The sequence below is a fragment of the Balaenoptera physalus genome, assembly GCF_965194825.1.
Source record: "Balaenoptera physalus genome assembly, chromosome: 14".
In the NCBI taxonomy this organism is placed as follows: Eukaryota; Metazoa; Chordata; class Mammalia; order Artiodactyla; family Balaenopteridae; genus Balaenoptera; species Balaenoptera physalus.
Genome location: NC_138893.1, coordinates 78,961,636 through 78,978,947, shown reverse-complemented (window position 1 = coordinate 78,978,947; position 17,312 = coordinate 78,961,636). Strand labels below are relative to the sequence as shown.

The 17,312-nt window shown below is 44.8% G+C and overlaps 1 protein-coding gene across 1 annotated transcript in view; it reads left to right on the top strand.

Moving 5' to 3' along the window:
- RPS24 (ribosomal protein S24) overlaps positions 1–16,274 on the top strand; it is a 596,901-nt gene extending 580,627 nt beyond the window's left edge. Inside the window, exon 9 of the transcript XR_014253619.1 lies at positions 11,107–16,274. The gene's annotated coding sequence lies outside the window, so the exon portion shown is untranslated. The remainder of the gene's footprint in view (positions 1–11,106) is intronic.
- The last annotated feature ends 1,038 nt before the right edge of the window (positions 16,275–17,312 follow it).

Sequence of the window (17,312 nt, the reverse complement as noted above, 5' to 3'; positions counted from 1 at the left end):
TCAATAGACATTTCTCCAAAGGAGATATAAACACATTAAAAGATGATCAACATGGCTAGTCATTAGGAAATATAAATAAAAACCATAAGGATATACTTCTTTTTTTTTAATTTATTTATTTATTTTATATTTATTTTTGGCTATGTTGGGTCTTCGTTTCTGTGCGAGGGCTTTCTCCAGTTCCGGCGAGCGGGGGCCACTCTTCATCGCGGTGCGCGGGGCTCTCACTGTCGCTGCCTCTCCCGTTGCGGAGCACAGGCTCCAGACGCGCAGGCTCAGTAGTTGTGGCTCACGGGCTTAGTTGCTCCGCGGCATGTGGGATCTTGCCAGACCAGGTCTCGAAGCCGTGTCCCCTGCATTGGCAGGCAGATTCTTAACCACTGCGCCACCAGGGAAGCCCAGGATATACTTCTTTACACCCCCTAGTATGGTTAAAATTAAAACGACAGATAACAACATGCATTTGCAGTGATGTGGAAAAGTTAGAACCTTCAGTCATTGCTGGTGGTGCTGGTGGGAATGTAGAATGGTGCGGCCACCTTGGAAAACAGTTTGGCAGTTCCTCAAAATGTTAAGCATGGAATTACCAGCCATTCCATTTCTCAGTACATACCCAAGAGAATTGAAAACATATTGTATATCGCTGTTTATATCAGCAAAAGTCATAATAGCCAAACCATAGAAACAATCCAAATGTCTATCAAGTTATGAATGAACAAATTGTGATATATGCATACAATGGAATATTATTCAGCCTTGAAAAGGAATGAAGTACCAATAAATGCTACAGCATGAATGAACCTTGAAAACATTATGCTAAGTGAAAGAAGCTAGTCACAAATGATCCCATATTGTATGATTCCATTTATATATGAAATGTCCAGAATTAGCAAATTTATAGAGGCAGAAAATGTATTGGTCTCTGGCAGGGGCTTGGGAGGGTAGGGGTAATGGGGGTACAGTTAATGGGTATGGGTAATGAAATTTTTCTAAAATTAGACAGTGGTAATGGTTGTACAACTCTGTGAATACACTAATACCCATAAATATTACACATTTAAAAGGGGGAATTTTTTTGGTATGTGAATTATATCTCAATTAAGCTGTTATTTAATAAAAATAAAGTCACCCCTTAACTTCCCACACACAATTTTGGTCTATATCTCTCTTTCCATAAATATTATTTTACCTAAATGAGCTCTTACTGTATACATCATTTTGTATTTTGCCTCACTCCCAATTGGGTTTTAAGGCTTTTCCTATGTTATTAAAAAATCTTCATTAATATCATTTTTCATGGTTGCCTAGTATTCTATCATATGGCTATAACCATGCTTCCTTCTCTATTATTGTGTTATTGGGTGTTTGCATTCTTTCCCCAGGTTTTGTTCTTATAAAGAACATCTTTGTTGGATATATTTGTGCATAAACTCTTACCTGCAGTTTTTAGATTGTCTTTTTTTTAGGATAAATTTCTGAAATTGAGATTACTGGGTGATAGTCATCAGTTTTAAGATCCTGCATCTGTGAGCTCCCCTCATTTGCCCTAAATATTTTGAGATATTTGATGCAGATACACTCAGTTTGCTGAACTAAGGAGTCACATCCATCAGGATAATTTCTCGGTGTGAGGGAGAGATTGTTGTCCTTGAGGTCAGACTTACCCAGGGTCACACTCCAGCTCTGCCACTTAACACTGAGTGATCCTGATAAACCTCGACTGACCCTCCATTGAGTCTCAATTTTCTCTCCTATGAAATGGGCACAATAATAAGGTAATGGACATCAAGTGTGCAGTGTTCCCCCCCTCAAAACTAGACACTTGTTTTATGTCCTTTTCTTCATTCTTCTCCTCAGAACCCCTAACTCTGTCATGAAATGTTCTTTGGGATCCTGAGTCTTGTCCACATCCGAGCCCTGGGAGGTGGCATCACTCCTCCAGCAGTATGACTAGACAATGCTCTGGTGGGATTGACAGGGATGAGCCTGAAGCCTGAAGCTCAGGATTTGGGCCTGGGTCTACCACTCATTGGCCTGTAATCTTAGGCAGGTCCTCAACATTATTTGAATCTGGCCGGTCATTAAAAGTGGAGGCAAGGAGGCAATTGCACATCAGCCTTGCCATGGGGTCAGGTAAGAAGCTGGATGTAACAATGCTTGCTGTGCCCTCCACAGTGCCTATAAACAGACATTAAGTTTATCATCACAGCTCTCTCCAAATATGCCGGGTTTGCTTGAGTGTACCAAGCACGATTCATTTTCTGCCACTAGATTATAGGCCCATAGACTGACTGGGTAAGCACCGCACCACTACATACTATAGTAATTACTAATTACATGTTTCTGCATTCTGTAGCTTATTAGTAAATTGCATGTAGAGAGATCTAAAAGTAATTGCCCTTCTCCTGTAACTTCAGCAGCCGGCAGAAATCACAAAGAATTACCTTATTTACTTCCTAAGTGATTCCCAGTGGCCATTTATCAAATACATGGAAGAAAAAAATCATACAATAACCAAATATTCTTCTGCTTACAAATGATATGTGAGGGTCACGAGAAATCTTGAGTGGAAAAGGCTGTTAAACAGCTGCCGACTAACTGTATGTAAATATCCCCCTGTGGGTAATAGCTTAATTTTGATCATTGTTCAAAAGAGCAGGCATTTTAAATTATTAATAGGTGTCAGCTACAAAAGAATGTTTAACTGGAAACTTACAAGAAGAGAGCCTGATCTGTACAAATGACACCGTGTCTTTAACCACCCTGGTGTGTGGGAAAGAAAGGAGGGAGGAAAGGAAAGAATAAAAGGCACAATTGGCAAAAAGTCAGCCTTATTTCTCCCTCGGACTGGGGTTTTGTGGCTTGTGGGTGGTGTTACTTTACCACCGTAGAAGCTGGCCTGGGCTTCATTCATTCCTTATTAAGCTTGGTTATATGCAGGTTTCTTTTCTTTATAAGGAAAGTCGATTCCAACCAAGCAGAAAGCTCGAGGCTGCAGGAAGTGCCAGGCTGAAATGCAAGCTTTATACCTTTGCTGTGATGAAAATTGTTCATGTCCAAACACAGAGCCTAGACACCTTTCATTTCGAGCAGCCCTGACATGGTTCTGCTCAGGTAAACTGAAGATCCCGTTTCAGATGATTCATTTGATAGAAACATCAGGGTCGCTGAGGCATGGATTGGCCTCTGTGAGCCCTCTTCTAAAAACACAGACCGTGGATCATGAGATTGTTGAGTTAACAAGAAAGAAGAAACGGCCAGTTTTTCTGTTTCCTTTCCTTGGCTTTTCTGGCAGCGCTGGCTTCTGGCATTTTGGGTAACCCGCGAGTATTAGAGATTGAAATAAAGGAAAAGATAGGATGTAAAGTATTACGGGAAAGCTCAGGTGGGTATACTGCTATGATGTGCCAGGATAAGAAACTCGGTCCTGGTATTTCTGTCCTCTGTGCCCCTCCTTCCCTCTCCATACCTGTAGGATGAAGAGTTAATATGCCCACATAACTAACTGCTACCAAGTGATGTATGACAAGATCATAAGGAAGCTGACAATCAGAGATGGCAAAATACTGCCCTAGGCTACCCAGCTAGTGGACGGCAGAGCCAGGGCTTAAATCCAGTGAACAAATTCCCATGGTGATTTTAAGTAGGACTTGGGCCCCATCCACCAACAATGGAGTCACAGGATAGCTGCCCCGAATACCCTGGGGCTGGGACAGAGCCTGGAGCAGCCTCACCAGATGCAGAGGGCTGAGGCCCTCAATGTCCCTTGGGTCCCCTGCCTCCTACTCCGGGGCTCTCCTCTCTTCCTGACTGTCCTCCTGTCCCCTTCTTCTCTATAAATCCGTTCATCCTGTGACTGGCTCCTCTGACCACCCAGACCTCCTCTGTCATTCACGGAGCGTGATGACAGGATTGATGGGCCCTTGAGCCCAGGCTGTCATAAGCACCACACCACTTAAAGCTCACTGGGTTGCTTTGTGGCTCAGTAGAGCCTCCCTCAAAGAGCCGAAGGGCTCCCCAGAGAAGGAGGGACACCACCAACTTTGCCCCCCGCTTTTGTCAGGCACTGGGCTAGGCTCAAGGCACTCCTACACTCCTGCTGAAGACACGTATGCCAACAACTAAGCACTGCACAGTGGGGACGAGGCCAGAGTAGGAGTAAGAACGAGGGACAGAGGTGACATCGAAGCTGGGTGACCACTCTAGGCGCAAGGACAAAGAACACCTGGATGGCATTAGGGGATGGAAAAGAGTTTGCCGCACAGGCAGCTAGGTGGGGAGGACGTTCCTCTAGAGCCGCGTCTTCCTTTCTGATGAATTGTTGCCCTCTCCTCCCCAGCACACGTGGAGATTGCCTAGAACAAATTTGGATGCACGTAACAATTTCTTGGTGAATTCAGGTCCAATCGGCCATGTCAGGCACTTTAATAGCCTTAGGCCAAGTTATGTGAGCCCCTTAGCATCCTGTGCTGGATTCTCTGCTAGAAACAAAGCCACTGAAGCAAACATTAATCAAGCTGGTATACCTGTTTGGTTGCAATATTTGAATGATTGTCATAAGATAATAATGAGAGCTGGCATTAATGGAACCCTGCAATGTGCCAAGCATGGTGCGTAGTGCCTTAGGTGTCTCAACTCATGTTATCTTAATAATAATAATTTTGGTGCTATAATATTCCCATTTTACAGATGAGGACAGTGAGGCTTAGCAAGCTTAGATAATTTGCTCATGATCGCGGAGCCAGGATCAAACATTGTTTCGTCTGATGTTTGCATTGGAGCTCTTGGCTTTGTGCTTCCTGGCATGGCATTAGGTGTGCAGTGACCTCTCAGATGTCTTATTGTTTAGCCATTGTTTATATAGGGCCTTCTGTGCTCAGCAGGGTGAAGGCTACATGGATGATAGATGTTATTCTTGCCTGGGGAACCTCATTCATTTAACTAATCTTCAGTGTGGGCCAGCCTAGTGCTGAGCACTGGATTATCAGGAGAAGAGACAGGCTTTTGCCCTCCAGAAGCTGAGTACAAGGCAGGGAGACACACCGTGGTCCTGCAGTAGGTGGCTTGTCCATTAAGGACTTCACAGGAGAGGGAAGAGGATGATTGAATGGACCGCATGGGCAAGAGCGCTAGGAAAGGAATAAGTCCATGAAAGATCATGGTTGCACGTGGTCAGTGAGAAGACTCATGCCAGGAGTGGGGCTGGAGCTGGAAGACAAGCTATGGCCAAGAAAGCCCTTATCGGGAGGGTTGGGTTTTATCTTACAAACGTGGGAGGGCTTTGGCTGAGCTTCTACTTTAGTCAAAACATACCGACACCATCCAATCTGGGCTTTTCTGTTTGTTGTCCATTTGATTGTCTTCTGCAGCAGAGGTTCTCAGACTTTACCTACATCTTGTACTGGAGTGATCTCTCTAGAACGTGGCTCTTAAAACATGGTCCTGCACTGGCCAGCAACCTGTGTCGAAAGGAGCCCTCAAGATGTTTCTGAGCAGCAAGCAGAAGTTTGAGACCCATTAGTCTAGATCAATCAGGTTGTGTCCCAAACATCATCTTCCCTGAGGTATGGAGTCCTCAGCCAAATCAAGTTTTATTCACAAGGGAGAAAGGGAGAGTGGTTGTTATGTAGACAACCACAAGGATCAGCTTCCCACTGGTGAGGACATCAGAGAAAGATGGACGTGCAAGAGTATAATGGATGCCGTGGTTTTTAAAGTCATTCAACAAAAATTTACTGAGTAGGTACTCTGTGCCAGGCACCTTATAAGAATGGAGGAACTCTTCTCAGTATTTTTTTTTATAATTCAGCATTTATTCCCCTTTCTTTCAATAACAGTACCCAAATGTTCCTCTGGCAACCTGCCCAGACTCAGTTCAAGTGTCAGGTGGAGCTGGCTGTAACCTCAGCGCCACAAGTGGACATGTGACTCTTCCTGACCAGAGCACAACATGGTCTTACAATGATGATTGGTCAGGGTGGGCATGTGACTCAAGCCAAGGTCCAATCACTGCTAAGTCCAGTGCTTTTAATTACATGATGAGAAGGACACTCTTCTCTTTGTGCTCTACAGCAGTGACGATAAAGCCTAGAGCTTCTGGGGGGCCAAACATGTCCTTTGAGAATGAAGTCAAAGAGAATTGAGAGACAGAGAGAGTGATCGGGTGCTGATGATGTTGCTTGCAACCCTGGACACGACACTTCCTGAAGCATGGTCTGTCCTCAGACTTTTCAATTATGTGAGCTCGTGTATTACTTGTTTTGCTTTAGCTGGTTTGCATTTGGTTCTCGATCGTTGCAAATAAAATAGTCCTAATACTCTAGTGTCAGAAGGGCCACAGCCCAGAGGAAACTGATATCTTGGGGGAAATGAGCTTTTAAATTCATACTCAGAGGAAGAAAGATGAGGAAGAAATTAACCTGCTGCTCGGGCCCAATAAGATAATGCGGCTGTGATGATGGAAATGGACCCTGTCTTTCTAGGTCAGGATGATGTGCTTTGGGCTGAAAGGGAGAGCTGAGGGTTCTGGAGAGAGAAGAAAAACCCAAGACCTCTGGCCATTGGGCCAAGAGAGAACCTGAACATGGGGTCACTCATCCTTGGCCAGAGATACGGAAGGAGTTGAGAAATAAGGGAGAAGGGAAGATGCTGACTATGTTGATGCAGGACCATGAACTTCCGGTACTCTGAGCCCTGGCCGCTAGCCCAGTGCCAGACAGAGAGCAGGGCCTTGACAAAGTTTGACAGATGAGTAAAGATGGGCAACGCTATTTCAGTTTTCAAAAATAACGCGAGGGCAATATTTAAAGGCCCATGCCGCATGTTGTTCCTGCGCAGCCATCCAGCAATAAAAAGCACGGTTTTCGTGAAAAGATGGTCTGGGAACAAATGTTGATTCATAACAGTCAGGGTGTCCATTTAAAAATGAATCCTGTCAAAGCAATCTGATTTTCTTCTCCTCCCTCCCTCCCTTCCTTCCTTTTTTCTGAGGGTGTTTGTAATTATGAGATAGTTAGATCAGGGAAATGCAGTTGGGCAAAGTGTATTTGGGTTTCCAAATGGTATATAATAAAGTTTTTATGATATCCTTTTGGGTAACATGAAAAACTCTAGCTAAGGTAATAACACAGTTAGGAAGGTGGACTTGTAACCACTTCAAGAACCATGCCCAGAGCTTGCTGATTAATTCATGCCTGTTCAGCTTGTCACTTCAGGAGCTCTCCAGGGCGCCGAGATAAGACTTTGTCCTTGGCGCTCTCCTGCTAAAACAAATTTTGTGAATACTTGAATGAAGGCATAGAAAGCTCCTTATCACATCTGTAGACGCCACTGAACTGGGAGGGGATGACAAATGAGGTAGATGGGAGAATTCCGATCCAAGAAGCTCTCAGTGGGTTATGGTGATGCAACGCAACTTACAAGGCAAAAAACACAAAGGAGAAAAGTAAGCTTCTGCAGTTGTCCCCAAGAAGCTCCACTGTGCAAGCACAGGGTGAGAGAGCTGTCTTGGAAGCAGCCTGAGTGAGACAGGAGAGGTCCTCAGCCACTCCACAGGCATCGGCATTGTGCTCTAACTCTCACTGGAGAGAAGCAACTTGGAGTTGCATTAATAGGAGTAGACCGTGTAGAATGAAGAAGTTCAAAGTCTCATATACAGGGCTTTCCTAATCAGGCCTCGTCTGAGTCCTGTATTCAGTTCTCAATGCCAAGATTGAGGAGGAAAACTGACAATCTTGAACATGCTCAAACCTCATCATAAGAGTACAAGGAAGTATAAATAATCAGCCTGAAAAAAATTCAGAGGGTGTATATTCCCCATTTCAACTCCTTAAGGGGCTGCCAACTGAAAGAGATTAGACGCAGTGTCTGCTGTACACGTGTTAGAATTAGCACCAAGAAGCAGAGGCCCTCCATATATTGGGTCCTTCCATACTCTGAATGAAAGAACAACAGTATAGCCGCCCAAAATTGAAAGTACTGTATTGTTAGGAAGTGAGTTCTCCAGCACGAGAGGCATCCCAGCAGATGCTGGACGCCAGCCTAGCAGGAGTCTGGGGGAGGAGGCTTCAGAATTAGCTGAGCCATGGGAAGCGATGACTCTACCAAGACCTCCTTCACCTCCGCACTTCTGGATCTCCATGATGATAGGAGGACCCACGGTGGAGGACAGCCATAGCGCCCCCTGTGCAGCAAAGCGGAGGAGGAAGCAGAGTGAGGGCGTCCCCCGCTCTGGGGTCTCGGCGGTCACTGATGACCTTTGAGAGAGCAGCAGGACGCCTTTCTTTCCATTTCAAGGGGTGCTTCTCCAATTATCGCTCAAGTCTCCACGATGATATGGAAAAGCACTTCCAAAATTAAACCTCCATTGAGAGCACACATTAATAACACACCAAAGGACACGTAAATTACACCTGCGAGTCATATCCCACTGCAGACGAGTACGCTGATTAATGTCACATTCCAACAATATCAAGAGCACGCCGTAATTAAGCTACCACTGGCGGCTTGAAAAGCTGCGTTAGATCACCATGGACACACGCAGCAATCTAGATGACTAAAGCCTGAAAAAATCTCTCAGTTTGGAGTCGTATCATTGTAGTGGAGGATTAAAAGTGTGCGTTCTATGAGTCAAGGTTCTCTGGATTTTAATCCTGGTCCTACCATACACCCGCTATGAAACCTTGAGCAAGTTACCTAACTTCACTGCGCCTCAGTTTCCTGATCAGTAAAATGGTAAATTTATGCAGGGGTTCTTGGCAGTATTAATTCAAAGAATATACGCAAAACGCTTTGCACAGAGCAAGCACCCAGCACATAGCTCTCAGGGACATGAGTTCCTTGTGTCTGACCACAGGCTTATGTCAACAGTCATCCACTGGTCCCACCCATTAGCCTCATGCTTGTCACATACTTAGTTCAAGTGAGCATTTCCAGTTATTTTTAAACTGCAATGTGATTGCTGCTTTGACATCTTGATTACAGCGCTCGTGGTCGACCGGGTGCAAATCTCCCACCTAAAGTGAGAGGATTGTCATTTGTTTTGATTCACGCTCATAGCCTGAGAGAATGACTAATAATCAATGTCCCACATTCAACAAGTCAATCACTGGAATATGTCTGGTTCATAATGATTTGGTGAGGCGGTTGTGGGGTGATGGAAAAACACTGGCCTGGGTTTTCGCAGACTGTCAGGTCTTGGCGCTCCTCTGAAGATGTAGCTTTGGACTGCTCTCTCATATTTACATGCGATGAAATCATCTGACCCCCAGGACAGTGCTCTAGACGGCATCAGCATCCTGTTGAGACGAGTCACATTTGATTGAAAATCTTTCCATCCACTCCTCTGTGCATATATGCATGCAGATATCCTAGCAGACAAGCTGTTTAGCTTATGGACACCTTCATTCACTTTTTCCTCTTTGACTTACCATTTTCTTCCCCACTCCTCTGCTTTTCTCCCTTCTCCTGATTTCACCTTTCAATCCATCTCCCTAAACCCCAGGCATCCAGTGTTAATAATTTGAAGGGTGTCCCTGATGCACCTTCCTCAACGCTCACATAATCATATATAAATATTCCTCTTGATTTTACACATTGGGATCATATTCTATACACTTCTCTGCATTTGAAGCCCCTCCCAGTCAACTGGTACCTGCTTTTTTGAAAGGCTGCCCCACATTCCACCCTGGGGGCAGCGGCATAGCAGAGCTCACACCCACTCCCCTCCTGCTGGGCACTCACCTTGCTCTCTTGGGTCCAGATCCACTAGAGACCATGGTGCTGTAAGCATCCCTGAATGCACACCCACCCTTCCTTTCTCGTGCTTTGATTTCAACAGGCTGGATTTCTACATCTCTTGATTCAGGGAAGAAAACCAAGATATATAGATGGAGGGGTTTTTGTCTGGAATCACATAGCCAGTAAGTGTCAGAAACGGTTCAAAGCAAGTCCACTGGACACCATAGCGAATACTCTTTATTCTACCAGACACTCTACCCTTCTTCTAACGTCTTACTGCTAGAAGTGGTTCTTTCCATCAAATTCAGTCAAGGCTTGCCTTGAATCCCCACCCACGCACCCCCCCATCCCCTGAGACAGAGGTGGTCCAGCGCCTGGCCGTCACAGAGTATCCCAGTGGCCCTGGGTCGGGGGAATTCAGTGCTAGTGCCGGCACGTAGAAAGCACTTAGGGAAGTCATGCTAAAAATACTATATCTGCTCAATAAATGAGTACCGAACCCCGACAGTACTCCAGGCTGGCAGGCGGCAGACTTTGTCCAACCCTCTCTGAAGGTGGCATGAACAGCCTCGGGCCTCGTTCATTTCCATCTTGGAGGTCTTGACAGGTGGGCCCAGCGTCCCTGGGCATGTTGGGGCTTTAAGGCCCCCGTGACTGGTTGCACCCGATTGGCCACAAAATTCTGTGGCCCTGCTTCCTGAGCCACACTGTCCTCGTCTGTGGACTGGGAAGAGGAGAGGCTTACAGAATTGGGCCTGAGGGATCTTGCACTTCAAACCTGCCATCACATCAGTGAGGAGAGTAAGGTGCAGTGCAGCAAAGGGATGTTTCCAAAGTGTCCCAGGGAGCTGGTGATGGGATTAGGGAGCAAGTCCTTACTCGGCGGTGGGGGGGGGCTCCTGGCCTTATTGTTTTTTGTTCTATGCTGCTGTCATTGCAACCTTGTGCATGCATGTGCCTGCTTTCTTTTCCTTTCCACAAACCTGGATAACACGCACACAGATGAAAATCACTGGCTATTAGGTCCAAGCAAGCCTGAGTTTGAGTCTTAGCCCTCCTACCCATTCAGTGACCTTGGGAGGATTATTTAACCTCTGTGAGTTAATAACAATAGCCAGTCCCCTGGGGTTCTGGGGATTCCATGAAACAATGACTTGCAAAGGCCTAACAGGAAGCTGACCGCATAGTACGCACTCAGTAAATGTTGGCTGTGTCTTTTAGTTCCCATTTGCTTCTTTGAATTCTTGCAAAACCTCCTTGCAATTCCCAAAGTCTCCAATACAGCCTGTTTTCCCCAAACAATAACCCTCTTGACGTATGTGGAGACATGGGCCGCTCTGTGAAGCACTTCCAAACCCTCTTTTGCAGACTTTTTATGCACTGAACCTCTGAGGAATTGTCGGCCTGCACTTAACTTCTCCAGAAGCAAGACTCTGCTGATCGCTTTCTGGTGAACAGCAATGAACTTGTCAAGAGACGAGCGAGGAGGGAGGTGGTGAAAGGCCGAGAGCAGGGCAGGCAGGTGTGCAGCAGGCCAGGAGGGCTGGGGCCATCCATCTTCATTCTTTTCTCCGTGTCCAAGTGTAAAGGGATTTGTGTCTACAAGGCTGTCTTCGCTCGCCTCAGGGAAGAACAGGAGTCATTTAATTTGAAATTTTTACTTCTACCACAGGGGAAGATTCTGGGGCAATGAGGGATATTGTAATTTCTTATTAAGATCAAAAAGAAATTATAGATAGAGCCCATGAGTCACCTTCCAACACAGTAAAAAATGGAATTTCTGGGTGACTTGGTGTGGGTGAACCTGTGTGCCCCCGCCCTTAACGATTTGGGTGGGGGGAAGGGAGCAGGCCACCTCCTTCCTGCCTCTGAAATGCTCACCTTTTTGGAAACCCAATAAAATTAATTCCAAGCTCAGATTACTAATTCATCCTGGTGCGTGAATAATTCATTGTGGCAGTAGCCGTGTCACATTTTCACATTTTGGAGTGCATGCCCTCTCCTGCTCTTGCCTTGGGAGAGATGGCTTCACCCCTCAACCTGCCCAAGTGTGGGAGGGACCAAGCACTCAGCAGTCCACTCCCCAAGGATGCCAGAGCCCTGGTCGCTGCCTGACGCCTACTTCGAATCCAGCAGGCAGAGTGTAGGCGGCTGCAGTGACCCGAGGCGACCTGCTGAAGTCAGGATGCTTCTTAAGGAACAGGGGGACTTGCTCGCCAGGCTCATGGCTACACCGGGAGGTAAAAGGAATTTCTGTCATGGCCGAGCGCTACTGCTGATTACAATTCAGTCCTCCGGGAGGGCCTCCACTGGACTGCCCATCAATTATGCATTTCCCCAACACACCTCGCAGGCTGGCTTCTCATGTTAGGGACATTTCCTGACTGGTCCCCTCTGCGCAGGTGTCCCCACACCACTCCTGGGGAAGAGATAAAAGATGAGGCACTGCCGGGTCGATAGCCTCTAGGGAGCCCAGTACCAAGGCCAAAGTGGGACAAGGGAAGGGGTGAGCTGGTTCAGAAACTTCTCTCTCAAACACAAATAAGGGACGTGAACCATCCTCTGTTAAACCAGTGTGGCGCTGGGGCTCAACAGTGCTTTCCACGCACATTCTTACTGAACTGTGCGCTTGCAAAGGACGCTGGGATGCAGACGGGCAAGCACAGCTGCTCTTGCGATAGATGAGGAATCTGTGACTTGAAGAGGCACAGGGAATGGGTAGGTTTGCCTGGCGGGTTCTGGCTGGGCTTGAAATAGTCCCTAATCTGGTGGGCAAATATTTCCCTTATCTATCATTTCACCAAGGAAGATGCTCACCCCAACTCCGCTTGTTCGTTAATCGTGGTCTGATTCAAGGCCAGACCCTGTGCCCAAGATGGGGGTCCTGGAGATGACTCAGACCCAGTTCTTGTGCTAAAGGAGCTTCTGCTCTTGAGCTGGAGGAGGACACCCAATAAGGTCTCCATCGTGACAGGGTTGTGCCGAGGGATGAAGAAGACCCTTGAGAAGCCAGGGGAGAGCAGTGTGCAGGTCAGCCTCTGCAGCCCTCTCTGTTTATTGCTCCATCCCTCTCTCTCTCCCTAAGCTTCAGCCACAACAGCAGTTGGGTTCCTGCCCTGAGGACCGTCTGCCCAGCGTGTCCCCTCCCACAACTGTGCACATGGGTGGCTCTTTGACTTCTTTCCTCCAGAGCACCAATCACAATTTGTAATAGATTCTTATTCATGCTCTCTCTCTACCACCAGACTACAAATTCCATGAGGAACTTTAACCACTTCTGATTCATGCGCCATTGTAGCCTATCGCGTATGTCGATGAAAACAATCAATGAACAGTCTATAACAGGGATAGAAAAGAGTTTTATTTGAGCCAAACTGTGGACTATAGCCTGGAAGACAGCCTTTCAGGTAACTCTGAGGAACTGCTCCAGAGAAGCATGGTTTTCAGCACAGTTTTATGTCTTGTCAGAACAAAGAACGTCAAACAAGTCAGGGATACATTCCTTCAAGGTTTCAGAAAAACAGATCAGCATGTACATGGCGAGTCAGGATGGCCTTGGCACCTGGGAAGGGAGTCTTATCATTGAAGGAGGACCAGCATCGGCATCCCAGGAAGGGAGGCTGATCTTTATTTTTAACTTGGACATTCTTTACTTCTGGTCAGTGCACTTTTTTTTTTTAATAATTAAAGCAGATGTACAATGCATGTTTGATAGGCCACAAGTAGGCTGTTTTAGTTAGCATAAAATTCAAGTGAACTCATGTATAAGCCAGAATGACTTTCCCATACCTTAATATGTAAAGATTTCTTTTATCACGTGGCACAGTTGTATTTTAATAAAAGCTGAAAGAAAGAATAAATAAATGAACGCAAGACAGGCACTGAGGAGAGTCAACAGAAAGGTAAAACCAAGCAGCCCTAGGAGGCCTGAGGAGAGAGCACTACCTCCACCTGGGGGATCTGGGATGGCTTCGTGGAGGAGGCGGCATTGGAGCTTTGGGGATTCTCTGGCTGTGAATTATAGGGTGTCCTCCTGCCTCATGTAGAAGCTCAAAGACCACTTAACAATTGGGGACAGAGTTCTGCAACCAGACTATTTGCACATTAGCTGAGTGTCAAAAAACTTGGGAAGCACAGTAGTGATTGCTCGGTTTCCAGCTGTGCCTAGAATCAGAGTGTGAGTTGTTGGGGGGGAGTGCTTGGGAAAGGGGGGTAGACGGGCTCAGGCTACAGCAGAGCTTGTATCGTACCTCTCTCTCTTCCTTTCAGAGAACATCTTTCCAGAGACCATAATGTTCTATCTTGCCAAATATTTGGTCAACCTCTTTTCTCTGGGCAGTGCTGATGGGGAACAACATATGCTTGGCCTTTTGCCTTCTCATATACACACCCCTATACACACCCATTCATCTCTTGACAGCCAGGGGAGAGAGGGGGGCCTCATGCTTCTGGGCCTCAACATACAGATGTATAGGTTAGGGACTTGGCAGTTCTGGCCCTGCAGCCTCACAGAGAAGGGCTGGAATGATCGCAGAGACCATGCATGGGGAAGGGAGGGCTTTGGGCTTGCTTATGCCCCTCAGAGATGAGGGGTCATTGCCCTGTGTACTCTACTGCTGGCTGTTTCCTGTTGGCATATGTGTGTGTTAGAAGAGGCTGGTCATTTCACCCCCAAACACCCTCAGCATTTGTCAGGGATGAGCAGTGATCTGGGGAAGAAGGGCCGGCTTTGTATCCAGTCCCAGCTCTACCACTTTCCTTGTCTTGTGAGTTCTCTGAACCTCAGTATCTTCATCTATAAAATCACAACTCTGTAAAAGGTCTGCTGGGACTTCCAGAAATTGGCATAAAAGATCTATCAACTGTCCCATCTTAGAAACCAACCAAATGAGATTGGTCAAAACCACAGGTATGGGTAAGAGGAGTGGAGAACTTGGAAACCAATAAAATAGGGAAACAACTAGACAGTCTAATTAAGAGAAACAGTAGAGATAAAACAATACTCAAACTTAGGATTGGGAAAGGGAATGTGACCCTTGGTATTGTATGGAGGGCATTATAAAACTAATACGAGGATATATGTACTAACTCTGTAAAATATGTTGAAGTCAAGATCAAATGCATGTTTTTCTGTGAAAATATAAAATTAACTTTAAAAACAAAAATTTCATCAGAGCAAAACCCTGGGAAAAATTGAGGGGAAAAAAGTCAATGAATTACATCTCTAACCAATTTGCATTTTTTTGTAAGAAAAGTAACAGACTAAAATAGTTTCACAGACTGTTTTTTTTCTCTTCAAAATTTCAAGGAATAAATCATTACCAATCTATATAAAGTATTCTAGAATGCTAAAAAAAAATGAAGCAGTACCCAGTTCATTTTACAAGTTAGAATATTCTTAATAACCATGTTTGACAAAGATAATATACAAAAAATACTAAATCTACAAGATAATATCACCAGTGAATTTACATGTAAAGATTCTAAATAAAGTATGCATGTATATCAAGTTTCAGAAGTATATTAAAAGGATAATGCACTTTGATTAGGTAGGGTATAATCTGGGTATGGTAGGTTTAAAAGTCAATCAGCATAATTTATCAAGTTCAAAATAATAAAACGTGATAGTAAATATCCTATTAAAATACATTTCTGTAAAAATTCTGAAAATAAAAATTACTAAACTGAATTGCATCGAAACAAACAAAAAAACTATTACTCTTTAAAAAACACCCCTGAGAAAATGAAAAGATGAACCACAGATTGGGAGAAAACATTTGCAAGTCCTACATCTGATAAGAATGCATATACAGAATATATATACATTTTTTAAATTTTTATTTATTATTTATTTATTATTTATTTTTCGCTGTGTTGGGTCTTCGTTTCTGTTTGAGGGCTTTCTCTAGCTGTGGCAAGCGGGGGCCACTCTTCATCGCAATGCGCGGGCCCCTCAAAAACTCTTAAAACTCAATAAGAATGTAAACAATGCAGTTAAAAAAATGGTGAAATAGTTGAACAGACCTCTCACCAAAGAAGATACATGAATGGCTGCTAAGCACATGAAAGCAGGCTTACCCCTCATTAGTATTAAGGAAATGCAATTTAAAATCAAAGTGAGATATTGCTTCACATCTACTAGAATGGCTCTAATCAGAAAGACTGACAATGCCAAGTGTTAGAAAGAATATGGAGAAACTGGAAGCTTCTTAGATTGTTGTTGGAATGTAAAATGGTACAGCTACTTTGGAAAACAGTTTAACAGTTTCCTAATAAAGTCAAACAGACACCTACCACACAGACCAACAATTCTACTCCTGGATATCTACCTAAATAAAATGAAAACATAAGTCCCCACAAAGACTTGTACAAGACTGTTCATAGCAACATGACTTATAATAGCTCAAAACTGGAAACAGCTTAAAAGGACACGTGTATGCCTATGGCTGATTTGCTTTGTTGTGCAACAGAAACGAACACAGTATTGTGAAGCAATTATACGCCAATAAAGATCTATTAAAAAATAAAAATAAAAACCCATCTAGCTAGTCCAACTAGGGAATGGATAAACACACTGGTACATTCATACAGAAGAATACGCTAAACAATAAGAAAGAATGAACGCCTGACACACGTGACAACATGGTGAACCTCAGAAGCATTATGCTAAGTGAAAGACATCAGACACCAGATACAGAAGACTATATGTCTTTTATATGAAATTTCTAGAAAAGGGACAGAAAGCAGATCAGTGTTTGCCTGGAACTGGGGGTAAGAGCAGAGATTGACTACAAATGGACACCAAGAGGGATTTGGGGGTGATGGAAGTGTTCTCAAACTTGATTGTGGTGATACATTCCCAGCCGTAAAAATTTCCTAAAACTCATCAAACTATACACTTAAAATGAGAGGGTTTTATGGCATGTAAATTATATTCCAACAACGCTGTTTTTAAAAGTTTCTGAAAGGACAGAGAGCAAACTGATGAGTTGTCATCTCTGAGTGATAAAATCAAAGGCGTTGTGTGTGTTTTGTTCTTGGGTGGCTTCTACTTTTTCCTCTAATTAAGCATATATTACATTCATAATATCAGAAATTTCCCCACTGAGAATATCGTTCCTTGCACAGCTGCTCACATGGAGTGGGTGCTTGACAAATAGAATGTTCCTTCTTTGTTCAGAAATCCCTCTTCTTAGGGCCATGCACCATCTAGCCCTCACTCTGACCCTTCCAACATATTCCAGGGCAGTGTCAGAGTCTCAGGTGCACCTGGCTGACTGATGGATGCCTGAGCCAGTGCCCTTCAGAGGGCAGCTCCCCCTCACCATTTAGTCTGCAGGAAGCTTTATCACCACTCTTAACAGGCTCGCCTGCCACCCGGCTTTCTTTCCCAGTGATTTCTGGGCTTCCACTGCTCCTTCCCTAGCCGGAGTCATAACAGTGCTGCCGGGAGAGCAGAATTGTTTGCCCCGAAATAACTATAATGTCACAACAAATAGAGGCTTATGGATTTGGCAGGTAGAGTGCAGTGTGTGCAGCTGCAAACCAGGAGAAGACAGTGCCGGCATCTTTGG